We start from the raw sequence: 6,204 nt of genomic DNA, 5'->3' as shown, positions 1-6,204 counted from the left end.
CTGAACTCAGGATTGTTTGACTCCAGAGTTCCTGTCAGTGTACTCTACTCCCTCCACGAGTATCAAGAAAATAGGAAGCAACCTCCCCACTGAGTGGCTCAACTGAGATATTTTAGAGCTATAGATCTTCTCCATTTTCTTAAAGAACAGATGAAGAAAAATGAGCCTAAAATGAACAAAATCTGGTTCTTCAAAAAACGCTGAATCTTTCAACAGATTCTTATTTGCCATTGCTCCTAAATTTCACTACTAGGGTGCACAGGGAGAACTCAAAGTAGCCTTTTCCCCACTGTGTGGGTTCCCCTTAAAAGGCCATCCATGCTGAGCAGGTGAAGGACGGGTGGGTTGCATGGTTGCCCTTGGAGCTGCACAGCCTGTTGTGAGTAGTATCTAATGCCACCATAAGGGGTCCATTTCTACTGTCATTATTTATTTTACAGTAATTATTTCCTCGGTCACTCTATGACTTATACCATTATTTACCACCTACCAAATAGTTTAAGAGTGTGCTAGCTATCATTCATATCTATTAAGCTTTCTGTGTATATCTGAAAGTCATTAGCAGTGTTCAGGCTTAAACTACCAATTGCAGAATAGTAAATATTGAAAGAGTAATCTTGCCATTTCAAGTGCTTCTGGCTAGAATAAATGTTTGTTCAAGTAGCAGCACTGCTCAGGTGATCACAAGGTAATGAGGCTGGATCACCTTCTAGGGCTGGGACAGACAAAAAAATTACTAGGTGAAGGAATGACTTTTACAGTGGTTCTGTCTTGATCCACATTTTAGGTTTGTATTTTAAAGAAGAATTGCCAGCATCTGCTCCTTTCACACCAGTAAAACAAAGGAAAAGGGTAAACTGAAAAGAGGTTATTTCAGGTCAATAGTCTTTTAACAGTCTTTTAAATTTTTAACTTTTTTTTAAAATAAAAAATTCAATGGGGATCTTGACCATTACAAATCAAGAGTAAAAACCTGTCATCCAAACTTTGTGAAAATCACAGGGTGGTTCCCAACTATGTGATCAGACTATGTAGTAATTCTGGGTCTCACGGAGTGTTTTGATTTTCATTACAGTAGTTTTTCAAATGTCTGGCTTGTCCAATTCAGACGGATGCTCTGTGGTCAGAGACTGGGTCCATGTTTTCAACATTCATCCTTGTCCAGAAACCTTATTAAGTCTTTTGTATGTGAGGAGTTCCCTAGGTAAATTGTCTGCTTGATTTTATGTAGCTCTTCATGGCACCCAGGTTCTCTTCTCCACAGTCAAAATATTCTTACAATTGGTAATGCACATCCTACTTTGAGAGCTCAAGATGTCAGTTTCTGATGAGGGTACAATGCTCTTAGTCATTATTTTTATTTTACACAGCCCAACTTTTTTGTTAAGACTATTTTTAAGAGGACAAACCTACACTAAAAATTATTCTGAGGAGGATCCTTGATCAGGGTCACTATGACCTGTTTATGCATAATATTCCTGCACTATTTATCCCATCAATCTGGAGTAAAGACTGTTTTGGTAACGGACAATCCCAAAGTTCTCCTACTTCTTGTTTTCTCACTCACCCCCAATTACCTATGGCCAGTGTAGACTCAGTATGAACTACTTAAGCTTTCCACCCCCGTGTTTATTAGCTTTTCATTGCTGGGATTAAATACCTGATGTACACAACTCAAAAAAGGAAGAATTTATGTGGTTCATAGTTTCAGAGATTTCAGTCCTAGGTTGGCTGGCCCCAAGCAGAAACACCATCCTGGGAAGGTATGAGAGAAGAAAGTTTGCTCTTTTCATGATGTCTGGAAGCAGAGAGAGCAGGGAGAGCACCAGAGCAGAAGATTCACATTCCAGAGGCCTGGTCTCAGGGACCTGCCCTCTCCAACTGGGTCTCCTTCCTAAGAGCTCATTCAACTATGAAGTAATCAGTGGATCATCCATTGATAAAGTCAGAGCCCTTGTGATGTAATCACCTTCCAAAAGCCTCATCCCTGAACATACGAGACTTTGGGAGGAGAGATGTAAACCATCATAATCCCCCAAAGTTTATTACAATGCTTCTAGCTGTACATCCGGTGCACATTTTTCCAACTGTCACCTAGATTTGCCACTGGTCATTTGTGGAAACTTATCCCAAAATCAGTCCTTTCCTTCTAGCTTGCATCTGTAATAAACTCTCTGAATTAAGAGATTCCTGAGTCTCAGGAGTGTATTTCATAGCATCCTTCCAATGTCTCCCAAGTTTTCCCTTCAAATCTTTAAAGCATACTGTGGGTTGTACTCTCAACTACTTCTCTTCTTTTCTTATTCTTGGTAGTATAGTTATTGATTTATGTGTCTTATTGTCCTACACACACACACACACACACACACACACACACACACACACACATACACCATGGCCTGCTAGAGATGGCATAGAAATAAGGAAACAAACAAACAAAAAACCCAGCTGCTTTAAATCCCACCTCTTGTTGCTAGATGCACAGCTGGGGGCAAGTTTCTTAGCAACTCTAGACTTGGTTCTCCACTGAAGTAATGCTTAACCTTTTCATATTACATTAAAATATGGCATTGACTACCAGGTGCTCACTAAATGCTAGCTCTTATGAACAATAGTTATCAGGTGAGAGAGTACTCAGTGTTCCCATCTCCAGATCCCTATAATACCCAGCCCAGCATTACAGAGAGCAGGGACTTGGAATTTGGGTGAACTGAGACCTTTCTGCTCTCTGCTTCATACTTATCTCAAATGTAGCGACAGGTGACAAAGACTGTGTTGAAGTAGAGCACTAAACAATATTGCCCAGATTTACCAGGCTCTAGAGTTCTCAGTTGGACTAAAGTAGCCCAGTTCTCACCCAATCATTACAAAGCTGTTATTGGTAGAATGAAGTCTAGCCATCACTTATGTTTCAGAATGGATAGAGCCATGTGACAAGTAAGTAACCAAAAAGTAAAAGCCCAGAAAATGGGGCGATGTCCAACAGCTTCTACCTTGGTTTGATCTTTCTTCTTTAAAAAAAAAAAAAAAAAAAAAAAAAAGTGGCTTCAGGCTGTATCCCTTGGCTCTCTGGGGTCAGTTAGCTGAGAAATCCCAAACTGTGGTCTTTATGGAGCTTCCTCATGGGAATGACTGCAAAAAGTAAAACAAGGTAGGAAAATCTAGTTCTCCCAGACAAACCCTATAATAGCCTTCAAATAAATAAAGCAGACAGTCTCATGTGGTATATTCCCAGACTTAATCCCATTTATAGGGATTTCCACAGGCAGACTGGTTGTGTAAAGATGTGAAGAGTGAATTTCCCCTTAGAGAAACATAAAAGCAGTCTAGGTGGCCCCTTCACTCTCAGTAACTCTGAGAATCCCTCTCCAAAGCTCCTATAAATTAATGCTTTCATGGATGTGAGTAGCAAGTAACAGATGGCAAGCAATGGACAATGATTAAGTGGAAATGTTTGAGGCCAAGTAAGAAAGGACAAAGGAGGAAAAGGAGTAGTTCCATCAAAACATCCACATCCCTGCTTCAGATGAGAGTTTTCTAGGTTGGTCCTCATGTGTGTTAAGTGTAATGCAGTAATCACTGCTGCTTGTAGATAGAAAAAAAAAGTAATTCCTGGATAAATAAGTGCAGTAGCTCTTCAATCCACATACATGATGTCCTCCTGTATTACTTCTAGCAAGAGAAAGCAAACACACACACACACACACACACACACACACACACACACACACATTATTCAGGTCAGCCAAAAGTGCTCATGCTCTACCAGTTGCCACAAATATACTTTTATTCTTTATAGAATCTGAGTATAATAATTATTTACATATTTGTGTGGTCTTTTACCTGTTCTCTGGCATGTTGCAAAAAAGAATTAAAATGGCCTATGTGGATATGTAATAAGACAAGAATTAAAATTAGAAGTGATGCCAAAGAAATAAAAACACAAGAGGTAGGAAATGAATGAAAAGCACTCTTTTGGCTACATCTAAAGAGAAACAAGATGTATTTACAATTCCTATCTTTAAGAGAGATTTTCAAACTTTAGTGTGCATCTGAATTACTTGAAGTGTTTATAAACTTAGAATGATTCCAAGCCTGCCTACTTCAAATTTTACAAAGCTAAGGAGATCCTGGAGTTTTGGATGTTAGCAAGTTCCCATTCATCTGTCAGACAAAAAAAAAAAAAAAAAAAGAAAAGAAAAGAAAGAAAGGCCAAAACCTGTTACTCCTGGTGTTAAAAATCAGAAGGGATGTTCTCAAAAGTTACAAAGAGAAACTCCTGAGACACAGAAATACTTTTACAGAGATGCAACATAAGCTTCAAAGTCTGCAGCTTGTTGCTTATAATAGCCTTCAAAATAGGCTTTCACAGAGTTTGTGTTATATTGAGATTTGGTGAAAATGACAGCAAGGCACAAACTGTAATATTCTCCATGAGAATGATTTTGTTAGTTTGGTTTGACACAGAACAAAACTACGCCAGATGTGGCCCTGCAGGTCTGTAATCTCAACCCTTGGAAGGTTGAAGTAAGAGGATTGGCATAAGTTGGAGGCCAGCCTGGGCTCCATAGTGAGTTCAAGACCAGCCTGAGTTGTATGGTGAGACTCTGTGTCAAAAAATAAACAAACCAACAACAAAAAAAATACAACTGAAAAGGTCTTTCTTTGACCTCCCTATCTTTATACAAAGCAAACAATTAACTCCTTAGTAAACAGGTCAGGATATCATAGGAGCTTCAGGGCCTGGTCACCACTCAGGTTTATCTGCAAACTCTGATGTGGTTTTGCAGGAATGTAATATTTAAAGTTTATTCTTCCTTCGGGTTTGAACTGTGATGAAAGGAGGAGGCAGAGGGGACAGGAAGGGAAGGAAGTGAACTAATCCTCACCATTTGCTCACTGGGGAGACCTAAGTTTGTTTGGTTTTAGTGAGTCCAAATCATTTGAGGTTCTCAATAGGCACAAACTTTGAACAATTGCATGATTTCACCCATTTCAATTTTGTAGAAGAGATAAATTTCATATTTTTTATATCTCATGTTTTTCACTTTCACTTTTTTTCACTTTGAATTTGAAATAAATCTACAAGACTTTTGGGTGTTTCATAGAATGTTGTTTTTTTTTGCACAAGTCAGGTACTACAAGGGTTTTTCTGGGTAAAGAACAATTTTGGATGGTTCTAGATAATTTATTATTTGCAGGCATGCACAAAGTTTCTGGTTCCAAACCCCAGTACCAAATGGGATGAGGGAGTTTTCTTTAGATACTGAGAGCTCAGTCACTAATTAATTCAACAAGTATTTAAGATTTGGTATTTGGCAAGCACTGCACAAGAGGATGTAAAGGCAAGAATGAGAAAAAGATTGCCACCATGGTATTTGTAATCCAGAAGCAACTACACCTTATAGTGTGCTAAATCCTGTGTTTGTTCTGGCTTTGTTCTCCTTGTCGCTTGGGACTGAACCCAGGGCCTCCTGCCTTCTCTGCACACCCTCTACTACCGATCTACACACCAGCCAAGTACTCTAGTATGAATGAGGAAATGCAGAGCCCTTGAGGGAAGTCAGGAAAGGAAGTCGGGAGGTACAAGCAGATATTAGAAGGTGTGGAAGAGGGCTGAGCATGAGTTCAAATGGGGTTCAAAATGGAAGGTGAGAGAGCACTAACAAAACAGCAAGAAACAGACTAAAAACCACTGCAGGTCGATGGAAACACTCATAAGGTGTTGCTGACACTCAAGGAGACCTGCCTGGCTGTTCCCCCGTGTATGCGAGCCTGGAGTAAGGGCTGAAGACAAGAAAGAGGGGCGGAACCCTGAATGGCCTTCTAATCCAGGTGGAGGAATTCAGCCCTGATCCCAGGGGAATGGAGGAGCCACCGAGGTGGCGATGATTTATCCCTATTTAGAAAAATTACTTGGGCCTCCTAATCTCTCAGACCTTACGTGGTATTGTATATGTTTAGATGACTAACGAGAAGAGTTTAATACTTTAAAATCTAAGGTAGTAAAAGAAATTTAGGAGTTCTCCGGGAGCTGCAGCGCTCCTGGGTCCGAGTGTGGGCCGGACTCATACCACCTCGATTCCCAGCAGAAAAGTGCACACAGAGCCAGGTAGGCCCCACCCAATCCCGGAGGCCAGGACGCGAGAACAAAGACCCCGAGGACATTGCAGACTGAGTCGCTGTGGCGGCAGAGAGGAGATC

The sequence above is a fragment of the Chinchilla lanigera genome, unplaced genomic scaffold (genome assembly GCF_000276665.1).
Source record: "Chinchilla lanigera isolate Chin_1 unplaced genomic scaffold, ChiLan1.0 scaffold00043, whole genome shotgun sequence".
Taxonomy (NCBI): domain Eukaryota; kingdom Metazoa; phylum Chordata; class Mammalia; order Rodentia; family Chinchillidae; genus Chinchilla; species Chinchilla lanigera.
This window is presented reverse-complemented; position numbering follows the sequence as displayed.